Source organism: Chiloscyllium punctatum, chromosome 9 (genome assembly GCF_047496795.1).
Source record: "Chiloscyllium punctatum isolate Juve2018m chromosome 9, sChiPun1.3, whole genome shotgun sequence".
Classification (NCBI taxonomy): Eukaryota; Metazoa; Chordata; class Chondrichthyes; order Orectolobiformes; family Hemiscylliidae; genus Chiloscyllium; species Chiloscyllium punctatum.
Window position 1 is genome coordinate 117,213,902 of NC_092747.1, and position 17,826 is coordinate 117,231,727.

At 41.7% G+C, this 17,826-nt stretch overlaps 1 long non-coding RNA gene across 1 annotated transcript in view; it reads right to left on the minus strand.

The window, feature by feature from the left end:
- Positions 1 to 965: 965 nt before the first annotated feature.
- Positions 966 to 17,826, minus strand: part of LOC140481640 (uncharacterized) — a 55,167-nt gene continuing 38,306 nt past the window's right edge. Inside the window, exon 3 of the long non-coding RNA XR_011961571.1 lies at positions 966 to 1,534. This is a non-coding gene — a long non-coding RNA (uncharacterized lncRNA). The remainder of the gene's footprint in view (positions 1,535 to 17,826) is intronic.

Genomic DNA, 17,826 nt, shown 5'->3' on the forward strand with positions numbered 1-17,826 from the left:
CATGGATTGCACCTGCTCAATAAGGCAGTTTGCCACTACCTTTGTAAAGGCAATTAGTGACGCTGATAATCACTGATGCTATCCAGTGATGCCCACTTCCCTTGAAAGATTTTTTGAAAAAAATTCAACTTGGAGTTTCTTGTGCAGCAGTCACTGAAGAATTGAGTGGGAAGTAGAATCAATTCACTCTTGATTCTATTTTGATGGGTTGCCATCTCTTGTTAACCTGCACATCTGTGCTTGCTCTACAATGCCATGTATGAATAAAGTGGAAGTCAAAGAATCATAGTCATAGAACCATACAGCATGGAAACTGACCCTTCAGTCCAAGCAGTCAATGCTGAACATAATCCCAAACTAGCCTGATCCCTCCAAAACTTTCCTAATCATGTACCTATCCAGATGTATTTTTAAACATTGTAATTGTACCCACATCCACCACTTGTTTTCTCCAAGTAAACTCAAAAATACCAGAAGGACATCATGCTGCACCTTCCTCAGATTTTGCTTTGTCAGGAAGGATTGTATAAGCACAATACAGCAAGATAAATGAGCTGGGGAGGGTAGGTGATGAAACCTGCCCAGTTTCCATTGTTAAATTCACAAAAGATATCACTGTGAATGCCTGAACATCTGATTTCAACTTCAAGTTTACTTGTGGCCCACAAGCTTCTGTTTCTAATTCATAAAAATGCTGATATGTCAGCTTGGCTCAGTTGGTGCTATCCTTCCTTTTCGAGGTAAAGGATTTTTTAAATTTCAAAAATATACTTTATTTATAAAATACTTTGATGATCTGTACAATTGGTGGTGCCATACATACGTATACATTCCATTTCTTTACATACAGAGATCGGAATTAATCATTCGTATATACAGGTCTGTACATTTATTATTCATATATTTAGCTGAGGCGTCAGCAGAGCCTAAATGACTGCGCGGGCCCCTTGTTCTTCTTAGGCAGGCAGACATTACACGGTGGACTTTCCCCACCGCGCCTTGGCGGCAGCTGCCCCAAGCTTCAGCGCATCCCTCAACACGTAGTCCTGGACCTTGGAATGTGCCAGTCTGCAACACTCAGTCAGGGTCAGCTCCTTCAGCTGGAAGATCAACAGGTTTCGGACAGACCAAAGAGTGTCTTTGACCGAGTTGATGATCTTCCAGGCACAGTTGATGTTCGTCTCGGTGTGCGTCCCGGGGAACAGACCATAGAGCACGGAGTCCTGCGTCACGGAGCTGCTCGGGACGAACCTCGACAAGCACCACCACATTCTTCTCCAGACTTCCTTTGTGTAGGCACATTCCAGAAGGAGGTGTGTGATAGTCTCGTCCCCTCCACAGCCGCTTTGAGGGCAGTGTGCATAAAGGATCTCACAGGCAGACCCCTTCTCACCACCAGCCAAGCCATGTCTTGGTACTTGTTGGAAAGTTCTGGCGATGTATTGTGGAGTTAACCCATGCACCAGAATCTAATGTAAACAGGTAGTAGTGCTGCATTCTTGTACTTGTTCTCTTTCTCATCTGTTACCATCACCTGCAGGTAAAAGACGGCAAATATTATTCAGGCTCCTTTCTCTGCTGGACATATATGGTCCACTTCAGTATTACAGAAAGATTCCTGTATGAAATCAGGGCAAACACGTGCAAGCAACAGCATGACATCTTGCTCAACTAGCAAATGACCTTCAGGGTATTGCCAGCAATTGGTATTTTTCTGTGCCTTTTCCTTCCTCTTTTCCCCATTGGTGAGCATTTGCAAAGGCTGTATAATTAGTTTTGTACCTTTAAAGATATTCCAACATCTTTTATTCCAACATTTACCTTTTAATTTAGAGTTGTATACCAGTAAAAATCCTCAGGTTCCTGACAATCTGTGGGTTCACCTTTATTGTTTTGCACGCATAAGTTTTTTGCAGTGGTTGTCACTGAACAAGATTCATGAGCTGGTCTTGCAACATCTGCTCTGGGATTTGGATTTATATTGTGATCCTTGCAACATTTTGGTTGAGATCACCGAATGACCCTTTATAGATCACGTACCTGCTACATTCCACAATAAATAATCACAAATGCTCGCTTGCTCTAATCCAGTAATCATAGAGGGTAAATAAATTATCTAGAGAGTAGTTACTATGAAAATGAGTTTCTGAACATGAGCCTCAGCAGCTAATCATACATTATGAAATGCTCTAATCATTTAATGTTCATTAATTTAAATCAGAATATGCATTTGTAACTTTATCTTATAGAATAAATAATCATATATGTCATACCTGATAGTTTATATTGTACCTTCAATCACAGGTATTTCCTACCTGACTACAGTTATAGTATAAATGGCCATAGAGATTTTAAATCTTGGCATTTTAGACAATTAATGTATTTTTTTCTAATCTCGTCAGTAACCCAGAACTAAAAAGCCTTTGTGTAAGTAATTTCCAATGGCACTAACTCTGACAAAGTTTACTGTATATATCTTGCTGAATGTCACTTTGACATGACTAAGCCCATGGAAAGAAAGACCTATTGATCATTACTTCAATACCTAAATGTTGAGCATGAGAACATTCCCTGGGGCTGCTCTTAAATCTACAGCCAGGTGACAGCCACTTAATGAAAGGATACTGTTACAGACAACATGAGGCCGGAAATGCTAAACAGAAGGAGAAGCAGAACAAAGTGGGGGGTACTCAGGGAAGAGTTCTCGTCGAGCATTAGCCGAGGAATGCTTAACTGCAGCTTTTAATTTTCACAGTGACTGGAAATCGGTTTGGAAAATGAATGGGTTAAATTGAAATTTTAAAAAAAAATGAAATTGCTATTGATTTTAATATTAACATGCACAATAGTAGAATCAAATTCAGCTATTTTTAAAGAGTACCTTTCTCATTTTGTAATGTGAATGTCTTGAATTAACATATAAAGAGGTCAGAATTTTATCACAGGATCGAAAAACCCAATTTCCCAAGTGGCATTAAAACTTACTTTTGATTGCTGTTGCATATCTGAGAGAAATAGTCAAAATAATAAATATACACGTTCGTTTACATGGTCGGTGTATTTGTAATTTCAATGGAAACAAACATTTGGAGAAATATATAACACTTGACTCATCCATACTGACCATTATACATTTTCACCAAAGTCCTTTGGATGTAAAGATATTGTTGAGAGCACATTTCTAGGAACCTATGTAGAATATTTTTCAATGAAATAAACTGACCAAATCTCAGGAAACTCTAGAAGTTGGGTTTTCAGCTTGCATATGAACTCATCCCTGAGGCCATCATTCACAGAAGCAGACTTTTTTTGATGAATGGTAGAGCATTTAAATTAAATCCAGAAGTTGCTGACAATCTCCATAATGCGTTCGGCATGGTCAACTTAAAAATATTTGTTACTTACGATCAGAAGCCATAAATTAACCTATTTGTTGCTTTCCTTTTCCGAGCTTTCTATGTAATTTGGTTATTATGGTTAGGGGACTGAAAGGATGATGGTGATTTTATCAGATTTTGAACTATGGAAATGAAAGTCTGTCTTCTATTTCCCTTCTCTCCTTCCTTCCATGCCCATGTCTCTCCTTTTACATTTCTTCTTCCTTCTTCTTTCTTGATTTGTCCTACTTTTTCTTTTTTCCTATCTTCATGGAAACCTCTTATAATTAATTAATTCCTGCAAACTGGGGCTCGTGTATGTGGTCCAAATGCATTCTTTTTCTCTACTAAGATGTAAAGTACATAGTTACAAATTCAACATATACAACATATACAACATCGCTGGCTGCAGGTAATAAGGTAATCAGACATCGCTTCTGTGCATGTATTTCTTCTGACTATTCTAACAACTGTTTCTCACTTGTGAGCTCATTGTTGCATGGAAATGCTGTTTGATATGGTGAGATCCTTGTAAATGAAGATGCTGTAAGTGATCATATATCTCTAACATCGGTAAGAGAGAAGACAGCAGTCAAGAATAAGCATTTGAAGAGAGGCGCTGAACAAGAGACCTTTATTTGATAACATCTTGTGCACAGTTGTAAATAAAGAAGTGTTACTATACATACAGAGGTTAAAGAGCCTTACATAGAGATAAAAAGCAAAGACCCGCGGGGACAGCTAGTGCTCAGATACCCGCAGCTAGGGATATTCTAGATCAGTATCTCAACCAGCAGGTAGCAGTATTAGTTTATGTACAAAATAAATCACGGTGACAGTTCGGGACAAACCTCCAGAACCAGGATCTGAAGTTGAACTAGAATCCAAGGGACACAGCTGAAAATCAGAACATCCAAGAGAAGTCTTTGAAGACCAAGAAAATAAAGCTAAGAAAGGAGAAGATTTCAAAGGCAGGGAAAATTCCTCAGAAGCATTTGATTATAGCCTACAGAGCAGGATGATCCTGAAAGACAGGAAAGAGAACATCAAGGTTTTGAAACCCTGCCACCACTCAGCATCATTCTCAAGAGGCCAAATACAGCATTGAAACACTCCAACAGTGAGAAAGAAAAACCCAAGTGTTTGCTTGGGTTAGTCAGGTGGAATAGTCCATAAGAATGGCAACTCTGACTGGCCCTTACCATTACCTCAGCTATTTGGCAACAAAATCCCACAATGAGGCCAGAAGTGAGAACTCTGGAAGCAGCAGTTTCAATATTAGAGAATGCCCAGGCTTAAGCGAGAAGGGGCACTGTCATCAAGTAAGCACACGTTTACTGTAGGCCCTATAACTAACGATGTTCTAGTAAGACAACACATAGAAGAAAGTACTGTGAATTATGAGGAATTGATTAGAGCACTTGACACAAACGTTAACCTGAAAAGGGATTTATTGAGAGAATATGTTTAACCAGTGATCTTAATGTTCAAGGGAATCACTAGAGGCCTTTTTAATGACTTTATCATATAGCAGAATGTTGCCTGTGTGGAACTTTGAAGGATGAATTTATCAGAGACCAATTAGTCACAAATTATATAACAGTTGATGTGAAGGATGAGAAGTTATCAGATATTCTTCAATCCAAGGAAAAATCGATGTTGGAATAAGTAGTCCAATTTGATATGCAAGGAGAGATTTCTTGACTCCATGCAGCCCCTCTTAGGTGTAAAACCCTAGACCTGTCTTGGTCAATAATTCCTCCACACTGATATTGGTGCATAGGTTGTTCACACAGAAACTGAGCTGCAAAGACTCCCCCAAACTGGTAACTTGTTCTCCTTTGGATGTAAGTGTAAAAATAAAAACAGTGTCTAAGGGTCAGGCTGGCACAAAGCCTCATTATTTTAGTGGGATCTTGTTGTGCACAATGACTGACAGATTTTTTCTAAATTGTAACATTTCCTATAATTCAAAGAGAAATCGAATTGTTCTTGAACCATTTTGAGGTATCAACATTGTGAAAGATGTGATGTTGATATAAATATAAGCTTTTCATGCATTCTAACTCTGGTCATTTAGCAAGTATTGAAAACGACATTTGTTACTTCTAACCCACTTCCTTCACTCATTGGTTAGTTGAACTATAAGGCTTACTATAAGGCTCATAAAACAAACCTTTGAATTTTTCTGAAAGATTTCAATAATTCATAAATTAAACAGAAAATCCATGAAATTTTGTAGTAGAAAATGTTATGACAATGAAAAGATTTATTTTATCTCTGAGACACGAAGGGAACTGAAAAAGTGTCATTAACAGACAAACCTTTGGTGATTTCATGCATTTATCAAATATTATAACATGAGAAACCTTGGTGAAGCCAAAATTTGTTGTCCATCCTTAATTCCCTTGGAAAGGTGATGGTAACCATTCTTGACCTGTCACAGTCTATGTATTAAAGATGTTCCCCAATTCTATTAGAGAGTCCAGGACCTTACCCAGTAGCAACAAAGAAATAGTATATGTCCAAACTCGGGTGACTTATCTCTCGGAGGCAAATGTAGAGCAGATGACTTTTGTATGGACCGGCTATCGTTGTCCTTCTAGGAAATGGAAATTGTGTGTTTCAGGGGTTCTACTGAAGAAGGCTTGAGAGGTTGCTAAGTGCTTTCAGTAAAATGTACACGCTGCAGTAATGTTACACCGATAGGATTAGGCAAGACACACTCCCCACACTGCAGAAACATGGACCCCACTGACAGAGAATACCCTGACCAGACATCCAACCATAGCCAGTTCCCAAGACTGGTACTAGAGGATGCCCTTAATTCTATTGTGCCAGGGTTACCTGACTGACAGATGCCTCCATGGATTTTGGTAAGGATTACTCCCCTAAGACCTAGCTGCTTGCTCGCTACACGTGCAGTAAGTAGGATAGATACCATAAGATGGAGGTGTGAGATTGATGCAGCATGACAACATACTACAAGATGTTCATCTCCTTGACTGAGGACTGTTGAACAGCAAGGCAAGCTGACCTGGTTTTATGACTGCATTAATAGGCAGGGCAGGGATGCTGGGAGTATCCAGGTAGGTGTGCTGAGTGTGTTAGTGCAAAGAGAGCAGATGAACTGCCCAAAGATGCAGCCTGCTCCAGTCTGTGTGCAGGGTACTTTTCCCTGTGCACAAAGTGTCCTTGTAACAGCTAGTGTCCTTGTTGATGTGAATTGATGGTGCACCCTGAAATGCAGGCCTCTACTTCCTAAATATCCTGCAGGTGCATTTGAGAGGTGCCATGAGGACCCTCAAGGGTAGGTAGTTATTAAATGCCAAATTTGATGAGGCATGTGAGCAGCTGGTGCCCATGAAGCATGTCGTGAGAATTATTTGCATGGTGACCAACGTGGAGGCTCGTCGTAGCCAGTAGTGAGCTGAAGTTGCCAGGTACCTTCTCTGATTTCCAACGTAAAGAATTCTTAGTGTCTAGTTTGTTCATCGTGAAACATGCAGTAGAATGAAGTGAAATCTACAAATTGAGAAGATTGTTCACAAGCAATAATCCCTTTTAATCTGCAACTCACCATTGGCTGGTGTGAATCTCACTTCAGCACCCAGAATTTAGTTAAAAATCACAGTGGATTATTCCTGACATTCAGTTAGGCCTTGCTAGAGCCCTATCACCATAGCCATGTCATTCAGAATCCTATAAAATTTGGTTTCTGGCATTTAAATAGGGGCTTTAATATATTGAAATATTGCAAGGTGCTTCAGAGCAATATTAATAAACAAAATATTACTCCATGCTATCAGCCATGCACCGCCTACTACTCTATATACTTCATCGGTTTACTCATTTCCCCTCCCCCCACCTTAGCCCAGTTCCAAACTTCCAGCTCAGCCCCGTTTCATGACCTGTTCCCTGTCAATCTTCCTTCCCACCTATCTGCTCCAGCCTCCTCTCCGACTACCATCCACCTATTGCCCTCTTAATTACCTTCTTCACAGCCCCCTCCCATTTATCTCTCCACCTCCGAGGTTCTCAGCCTTATTCCTGATGAAGGGCTCTGGCCCGAAACGTCGATTCCCCCGCTCCTCGGATGCTGCCTGACTGGTTGTGCTTTTCCAGCAACACAGTCTCGACTCTGATCTCCAGCATCTGCAGACCTCACTTTCTCCTAAAAGTTTACACTCACACAATCAGATGATCAAAATCTTTGTAATAGAGTATTCTATGACATGGTTGGAAGGAAGAACATGAGGTAGAGAAGCCAAGTGATTTAGGGTGGAATTCCAGACCTTGTAGTCTAGGCAACAGAGGGCATAGACATGATTGGTGGAGTAATTGTTATTGGGAATGATAGTATTGAAGGAGATTGAAAAGTTGGAAACAGACCCTTCGGTCCAACCTGTCCATGCTGACCAGATATCCCAACTCAATCTAATCCTATCTGCCAGCACCCGGCCCATATCCCTCCAAACCCTTCCTATTCATATACCCATCCAAATGCCTTCTAAATGTTGCAATTGTACTGGCCTCCACCACATCCTCTGGCAGCTCATTCTATACACATACCACTCTCTGCGTGAAAACGTTGCCCCTTAGGTCTCTTTTATATCTTTCCCCTCTCACCCTAAACCTATGCCGTATCACGCGTAAATTATAGATATGTGTGAATCAAGGTACAGTAGGTAATACAAGAGGTAATCACAAGGAGAGAAGGCATTGCACGTGACTTCCAGGCTATGATTAGATTAGGTAATAATGGAATCATGTAAGAGCAGTCTCACCTAGCTGCTATCAGTGTATAGGCTTTGAAGGAGAATGGTCATCGATGATGGCAGACAGTTGGAGATGGACGAGGAGGGAATGTTTCCTTTTCCTGACATCACAGAGGATGTCCTTTCAGATAATGGAAGGTGCAGATGTCTGATTGGAAGAACGTGGTGTTCTGTTGGAAATGGGAGTAGATCTGGAAGGCAATTACATGTCCAGGAAGTTTGAAAAAGAGAGGGAGATTGGAGATAGCAGTTGATAGTTTGCAAACAAAGGGAAATTAAGTGTTTTTTATTTTGGGTGGGTGTGGTGGGGAAGGAATTGATAACAGCATATTTAAATGAAAGAGCAACAACAGCTAAGAGATATTTACCACATTGGCTAACATGAGGGGCTTGGAAGGAAGGTTTAGTGATCAGCAATATATTGGGAATAGGATCAACAGAACAGAAGTTGGTTTTCATGGAGTAAATGAGTTCGCTGGAGACATGGAGGAAATGTAAGAGAAATGAGAGTTCAGGGCTCTAGGAAGTTTCAGCAGATAGTTGAGTGGACAGCTGTGGCCTGTTAGAAGCAGCTGATCAGTTAGTCCCAATCTTGGTACCAAAGGGGTTCATGATATCTCTGACTGTTGGAGGTGAGGGTGTGGGACTCTGAAGATGTCTTTAAGAAGGTGGATTGCTGAAGAGAAATAGGATGGAATTATCCAGGATGTTCCTGGAACAGTGAGTAATTTAAGCAGATGAAAGCAGGACATAATAATGTTTAAAGTAGTCTGAAAAGAACTGACAGTGAATATCTAAACCAATTGTCTGCAACATCCTTTGAATTCTACCTCTTTTGAATTGCGAGGAAGAAGAAATAAGGATGTTAGGACGCTGCTGGGTGAATAATAAGGGGAGAACAGTGTAATGGTTTTAGTCGGAACCAGGACGTCCAATGAGAGCAAGATTGAGGAAATCAGTAGCTAAGAAATATTGTGATAACTGGAGAGGATTTGACATTAGTTTTCACCTTCATCTTTGGCTTACCCTAGTGTAGGGCATCATCAGTTGCACCCAGTGACCATCAAGGTACCCAGTTACCGCCTATTAGATATATTAACGTGGATGCCTTCCACTTCCTGAACATTCTCCTGGTCAGCTATCACATCAAGAGCTTCCTTCACATGTGCTCCCATTCTCCTGACAATTGTCATGATTCCTTCTTCATCTGCCTCAGATCTTCAATATATCCTCCGAATGCTTGGATGGATCCAAGAGGACTAGATAAATCCTGATTCTTCCATCTCTGGAAGACCCAGAAACAGAGGTAATGTGAAAACTGCCAACCGCTTAGCAGCGTAACCATTGTGTAGGCCATCAGATCACGGTGCCTGGATCAGTCAGGATGCACTTTCCAATATCATCCTGCCATCATTTCCATCCCTTTGGTGGTGCGATCTGCTTTTTATAACATCGCCCTCCAGACATGTATGAATCTCCAGGACAGTCAGGCTGAGGAAGGTGACAGCTTCTCAGGGGGTGGAGCAGGAGGCAAGACAGGAAGACATGATTGGATAACAAAGGATTGATTGCTAAAAGGAAAGATTTCCCTGATGTCTAATGAGGTAACTCTTGTTGCTCACCTCCCCCCCCAGCCACCTCCCCCCCTCCCCCCCCCCACCCAATTTCTCAGAAGCGGATATTCTATTTCCCTATCATAACTTGCAACCAGTTTATCACAATGACAAAATGAGGGGCAGCTCTGCCAGCCTGTATTCCAGGCTTCTGGTTCCCTAATGGCACCTATATTCCCTACAGTGCAACAGAGGACTTTGGTACAGATTGCAGATTTCTCCCTCAGGAGGAATAGTAACCTGAATGAGGACTGCTACGGGGTGTATAATTGAATTTTGTACCCCATCACCTGACACACATCTATTCCTAGTCCTTACAACTCTGCCTGGATAGGAAAACCATCTCCATATCTATTAAAGAATTATTCCCATGCAAACTTTATTGAAGCAATCATTTATCATTATTCGCTGAGCCACTTTTTTACTCTTGAGTTTGGGGCGCACCAACTCAGGGCAATGTGAACCAATGATCAAATTTTCATTGTAGAAGAATGGGTTCCAACGAGACTCAAGTCCAATGTCCTGGGACCCATTTGGATAGACAAAGGGATTACTGAATGCCAAAACCTGCTGTTTGAAATGCCTGTCTCCTTCTGGTTGGTCTAGGACTCCTTCTGAGTTGTTTTAAAAAATGTAAAACAAAACATAGCCTTCAAACCTTCAGACTTAATTTCTTCTCACCTCCACGTACCTCCTCATGGAAATTCAAATCATCTCATTCCACTCCCTTCAAATAAACCCCATACCCTCTATGCCAACTCATGAACCCCAATCGTTCCCATTGCCAATTTTAACCCTCATTTCAGTTTCGGACTAAATCATGCCAGTCCATGTCTTTAATTGATATCGCACTGTCCATGTAAACTCACCCAGCAACCATCAAGGACAGATCTTAGAATGTTTTATCTTTAATCCGAATATGGTTCCTAAGGATCTATTACAGACTTCACTGTGTTGTGAAGGCTGTATATCATACTGGTCAGTCTTGGGGTTGGAGGTGTGTGGGGGGTGTAGGACCAATGCAGCTGGAGAAATGTGCAGGCATCAGTCAGAGTTTTGAACATTTTTTTCCCAGGGTTGTGCTCCCAAACATCTAGCCACTGGGAGTTTATGCACACACATCTTTGAAGATATCTAAATAAGATGCTGCTCATTAACAGGAAACAAGTCATTGTGCAAATCTGATGCATATATATTGTCAGCTTTGACTCTAAGGATTACTAGTCACTCAAGCTCTTTTGAATTATTCCTCTTAAAGAAGAAGGAATCTATGAGGAAGCCATAAAGAGGCCCAATGAGATTGAAGCAGAAGTTGAGGAACATAAATGATGTCAACTTTCCAAGGTAGTTGGAGAAACTCAACAGGTTTGGCAGCATCTGTGGGAAGAAAGCAGAGTTAACATCTTAAGTCCAGGGAGCCATTATCAGAACTGTTAGTAGCTAGGAATTGCTGGTAAATTATGCAAAAGTGAGGACTGCAGATGCTGGAAAGCAAAGTTTAGATCAGACTGGTGCTGGAAAAGCACAGCAGGTCAGGCAGCATCTGAGAAGCAGGAAAATCGTCGTTTCAGGCAAAAGTCCTGATGAAGGGCATTTGCCCGAAACTTCAGTTTTCCTGCTCCTCGGATGCTGCCTGACCTGCTGTGCTTTACCAGCACCACTCTGAGCTAAATGCTGGTAATTATGCTGAAGCCAAATGAGGAGAAGGGTTAGGGGAGAATGGGAGAGGTGAGTGGATAGGTGGAAGAGACAGAGTTAAGAGAGAGTGACAGGAAAGGAGTAGGTAAACAAGGAAATAATGGATATCAGACAGAAGAAATGCTGAATGTTATAATGAGAGCTAAGAGTGAGACAATGGGTAAGCTGTGCTGAATGCAAACATATAACGTGATAACGGGCCTAAGAGTTTGTGGGAATGGGTGGCTCTGCTAAAAGCAACCCATGTCATAACGGCATCAGTTGTGGGGGTGGGTAAAATACATGGAAGGATAGAATCAGGGTCTAAAGTTATTGAACTCGATGTTGAATGTGAGAGGCTGCAGGGTCCCAAGCAGAAAATGAAATATTGTTCTTTAAGTTTGACCTGACGCTCAGTGGAACACTGTAGCAAGCTGGTGACAGAAATGTTGGTGTGGGATCACAGTGGTGTGATGACTATAAGACCATAAGACATACGAGCAGAAATTAAGTCATTCAGTCAATCGAGTCTGCACTGCAATTCAATCAGGCAACTGGAAACTCAGGGTCATTCTTATGGACAGAGCATTCCCGCAGCCTCTAGGACTCGATATCGAGTTCAATAACTTTATATTCTGAATTCTAAATGGCTCATCCACCAATAGGACTCTCATTAACTGTTAACCAATACCTTGTTCATAATGAGCTGGGGGATATTACTTTTTGGAAAGAGGTTTTGTGAAAGAAACATTCAGGAGAAAACATGATGAAAAAAGAATTGCTGGAAATAAGTTTGACATTTACAGAAAGTCTGCAGTATGTGCAAGACCTTTCCTGTTACTACAGGGTACTACAAGCAATTACTCTCAGACAGAAAGTAATTAAGAAATGCAGCTTGGCTGTGGATAGAGAAAGAGAGTTAAAATTTTGAGTCAATAGACAATAGACAATAGACAATAGATGCAGGAGTAGGCCATTCTGCCCTTCGAGCCTGCACCGCCATTCAATATGATCATGGCTGATCATTCCTAATTAGTATCCTGTTCCAGCCTTATCTCCATACCCCTTGACTCCACTATCTTTAAGAGCTCTATCCAATTCTTTCTTAAAAGAATCCAGAGACTGGGCCTCCACTGCCCTCTGGGGCAAAGCATTCCACACAGCCACCACTCTCTGTGTGAAGTAGTTTCTCCTCATCTCTGTCCTAAATGGTCTACCCCGTATTTTTAAGTTGTGTCCTCTGGTTCGGCACTCCCCCATCAACGGAAATATGTTCCCTCCTGCCAGAGTGTCCAATCCTTTCATAAGCCTATACGTTTCAATCAGATCCCCTCTCAGTCTTCTAAACTCAAGGGTATACAAGCCCAGTCGCTTCAGTCTTTCCGTGTAAGGCAATCCTGCCATTCCAGGAATTGACCTCGTGAACCTACGCTGCACTCCCTCAATAGCCAGAATGTCTTTCCTCAAATTTGGAGACCAGAACTGTACACAGTACTCCAGGTGTGGTCTCACCAGGGCCCTGTACAGCTGCAGAAGCACCTCTTTGCTTCTATACTCAATCCCTCTTGTTACGAAGGCCAGCATGCTATTAGCCTTCTTCACGACCTGCTGTACCTGCATGCTTGCCTTCATTGACTGGTGTACAAGAACACCCAGATCTCTCTGAACAGCCCCTTTACCTAATTTGATACCATTGAGGTAGTAATCTGCCTTCCTGTTCTTGCCACCAAAGTGGATAACCAGACATTTATCCACATTAAACTGCATCTGCCATGCATCTGCCCACTCACCTAACTTGTCCAGGTCACCCTGTAATCCCCTAACATCCTCATCACATTTCACCCTACCACCTAGCTTTGTGTCATCAGCAAATTTGCTAATGTTATTGCTGATACCATCTTCTATATCATTTACATATATTGTAAAAAGCTGCGGTCCCAGCACGGATCCCTGCGGTACCCCACTGGTCACTGCCTGCCATTTCGAAATGGAGCCGTTAATCACTACCCTTTGTTTCCTATTAGCCAACCAATTCTCTATCCAATCTAGTACTTTGCCCCCAATCCCGTGCGCCCTAATTTTACTCACTAACCTCTTGTGTGGGACTTTATCAAAAGCTTTCTGAAAGTCCAGGTACACTACATCCACTGGATCTCCCTCGTCCATCTTCCGAGTTACATCCTCAAAAAATTCAAGAAGATTAGTCAAGCATGATTTCCCCTTCATAAATCCATGCTGACTCTGTCCTATCCTGTTACTATTATCCAGATGTGCCGTAATTTCATCCTTTATAATAGACTCCAGCATCTTTCCCACCACTGAGGTCAGACTAACTGGTCTATAATTTCCTGCTTTCTCCCGCCCACCCTTCTTAAAAAGTGGCACAACATTAGCCGCCCTCCAATCCTCAGGAACCAACCCCGATTCTATTGAACTCTGGAAAATAATCACCAGCGCATCCACGATTTCCCGAGCCACCTCCTTCAGTACCCTGGGATGCAGGCCATCAGGTCCCGGAGACTTATCAACCTTCAGACCTAACAGTCTCTCCAACACCAAATCCTGGCATATAGAAATTCCCTTAAGTTCAGGTCCTTCAGCCACTGTTACCTCAGGGAGATTGCTTGTGTCTTCCCCAGTGAACACAGATCTGAAGTACCCATTTAATTCCTCTGCCATTTCTTCGTTCCCAGTAATATATTCCCCTGCTTCTGTCTTCAAGGGCCCAATTTTTGTCCTAACCATTTTTTTGCCTTGGACATACCTAAAAAAGCTTTTACTATCCTCCTTTATATTCTTGGCCAGTTTACCTTCGTACCTCATTTTTTCTCTGCGTATTTCCTTCTTACTAATCCTCTGTTGTTCTTTAAAAGCTTCCCAGTCCTCCGTTTTCCCGCTTATCTTCGCTAAGTTATACTTTTTCTCTTTTAACCTTATATGTTTCTTTACTTCCCTTGTCAGCCACGGCCGCCCATGTCTCCTCCTGGGATCTTTCTTCCTTTTAGGAATGAACTGATCCTGCATCTTCTGCATTATACACAGAAATATCTGCCATTGTTCCTCCACGGTCTTCCCTGTTAAGGTATTAAACCATTGAACTTTGGCCAGTTGCTCCCTCATAGCTCCATATTTCCCTTTATTCAACTGAAATATTGTCACTTCAGATTGTACCCACTCCCTCTCAAATTGCAGATTGAAGCTTATTGTATTATGGTCACTACTTCCCAATGGCTCCTTCACTTCGAGGTCACTGACCAATTCTGGTTCGTTACACAATACCAGATCCAGAATCGCCTTATCCCTGGTCGGCTCCAGCACCAGCTGCACTAAAAATCCATCTCTGAGGCACTCCACAAAGTCTCTTTCTTGAGGCCCGATACCATCCTGATTCTCCCAGTCTACCTGCATGTTAAAATCCCCCATAACAACTGTAGTAACATCTTTGCGACAAGCCAATTTCAGCTCCTGATTCAACTTACCTCCAACATCCAGACTACTGTTTGGGGGCCTGTAGATGACTCCCATGAGGGTCTTTTTACCCTTAGTGTTTCGAAGCTCTATCCACACTGACTCTACATCCCCTGACTCTAGGTCCGCCCGCGCAAGGGACTGAATATCCTCCCTTACCAACAAGGCCACCCCACCCATGAGTCCATGAGAGCCTTCTTCAGAACATTCTAGGACAGCAGCTTTATTCTCTTTTTGCATTGTTTAAGCTGCAAACATTAAAAAAGAATGTATTAATGTACAGATAGTTTGGCATGGTCGATAGATGAACTTGGGAGTGGGGTGCAGAAGATCCTGTAAAGGTGATGGACATGAAGGTGGCTCACCATCACCTTCCGCAGAATCATTACAGGATGAGCCACAAAAGCTGGCTTGCTCAGTGAAGCACTCGTGCACTAAAGGCTAAAAACAAAAGTTGTTGAACAACTTCCTTTTTCATTGTAACAGTGGTTACAAGGATGATAGAATTAGCTGGGCCTTGAGCTTTCTTCATCAAACAGCTTCTATGCTCCTCAGACACGAATTCACACTGGATCGATTACACGTTTTCTTTTGCATGTCTATCTGTCAAGAGGCAATGAAAGCAAATTCTGCCCACCTATATATTATGGTTGGAAGATACACCTATTCTTTCTCAGCTTTTCTTTATTCACTTAATTGTTTACTATTTGTTTACTAATTGTTTACTATTTTCATTACAATATAGTTCCAAGAGCAGCATGGACTGACTGTGCGAAAATATTTTTTATTGCTGCAAAGTAATCATGTATTGATTATGTCTAACACCACTGCAAACTTTCAAAATAATTAGACTTACTGTTATAGAAATAGGCATATCCCTTCCAACCATATATTTATGATAAGTGATTTCAACGTCTGAGCGAATTGAAAGAAACGCAATGGATTTTTAATCATCTGAAACTCAACATTTGTAATGTAATATGCTGATTACATTAGCTCTTATTGTACAAAGCTATTGTCAACTTCACAATACTTGAAGCTGGCCATGGTTTATAATATGTCTGACAAATCTCCCATAACTGCAGTACTCAGTATCATACCCCATTGATTTATTAAGTGTGTAATGTAGTTGAAATCTCAAGTGATTTACATCTGCTCCATAATCTATGAAACAACAGATTGCTTCCTTAATCAATTGTAATGTATTCTTCAGCCTAATATCCATTAGATACAAACAGACCTAAATTGTCAGTGTGTACTGACATATCATTTCGCTTTGTGATATGTCCAGGAACCACCAATCCAATCAGTCTGATATCAAGTTGGAATAAGGTTGGAACTAAACTGAATTTAAATCTGCTTAATTTTTGTGAGTTTCTGTAATTTGTCCTTCAATAACAAATCAAGAATTTACATCATGTTGAAATAAATCGCAAGGCCTCTTTAAATTGATAATGGGTGTGATAAAGAAAGGTGATTAGGAAAGGCAAAAGAGAACTTGATCAAAAAAGAGATTTCAAAGATGACCATAAAGGAGGAAGGTGAAGAGGAAAAGTAACGGAGAGGAATTGCTGAGTAATGGGCGTGGAAAGCTGAAGGTACAGTCATCAAAGGGGCAGCACAGTGGCTCAGTGGCTAGCACTGCAGCCTCACAGTGCCAGGGACCCAGGTTCGATTCCACCCTCAGGCGCCAGTCTGTGAGGAGTTTGCAAATTCTCCCTGTGTCTGTGTGGGTTTTCTCTGGGCGCTCCAGTTTCCTCCCAGAGTCCAATCATGTGCAGGTTGGGTGGTTTGGCCATGCTAAATTGCCTATAGTGACCTATATGTGCAGGCTTGGTGGGCTAGCCATGGGAAATGCAAGGTTATAGGGTAGGGGGATGGGCCTAGGTGAGGCAGTCTTCATAGGGTCAGTGGGGACTCAATAGGCTGAATGGCCTGCTTCTTCACCATCAGGATTCTATGAAAGAAGGATAACATGATATGGTATGTCGGAAAGGCCAGTACCACATGATTAGAGTGGGATTGGTCCATGGGGGAAGGGAATGATAGTACTAAGGCAAACCTTTGCAAAAGTCAGAATCTTGGGTAGAATCTCTGGCTCACGTGGTGAGTTTGAAGGCTTGTAGGGCATTTAATCGGGCAGGGTGGTGAACCCCTTTACTTTTCAGCCTGTACTGGAACTGTTTCAGTATAACAGAAACGCTGTTATACACCTTGTGACATCTTATTTTCCCATCACCAAATTGCCTGTGTTCCTAATTAAATTTGTGTTCATGAGGAATGAAAATTCATGTGCACTGCCTACTAGAGGTAACGCAACAACAGCAACAAAAAGTAAGAAAACGGGAAGTTAGAGGAGGAAATAAAGCGCTCCACCCTTTGTTGTCCCCATTTCTCTCCGAAAGATTCCAGACCTCAATTTGAAAGGGTGGGGAAGCTCTTGATTGTCCTTCCTGTCCTGAATCCAAATAAGGTCCTTAAGTCGCCAGATAATGTTGGAGGGCCATCATTTTACTGCTGCTGGAGTTAATTCAACTGCCTGTCCCCATACGCCATGCATAAGAGCTGAAAACATCCAGGCCTCTGGTTACCATGGAGGGGGCAGGCAGGGCACAACTAATCAAAGGCCTGATTGAGAGGCTGAATGTAGGGAACAGAGTGGTGGCTGCAGCAATGTTTTAGCAATCGCCCTGGGCTGCTTCCACGGCAAAGTATAAGAGCTCCCAGCCTTGTTAGTAACTGGTAAGGGTGGGAGCAGGATGTTTGCTGAGCTACAAACCACGACAAATGACAAACTGAGCTACAAACCATTACACAAACCTTGAGCAGGTAAATAGCTGTCATAATAATTCTAGCTAATACATTAAAATTCAAATAATGCCAATGAATCATAAAAATTATGTTTTTTTTTCT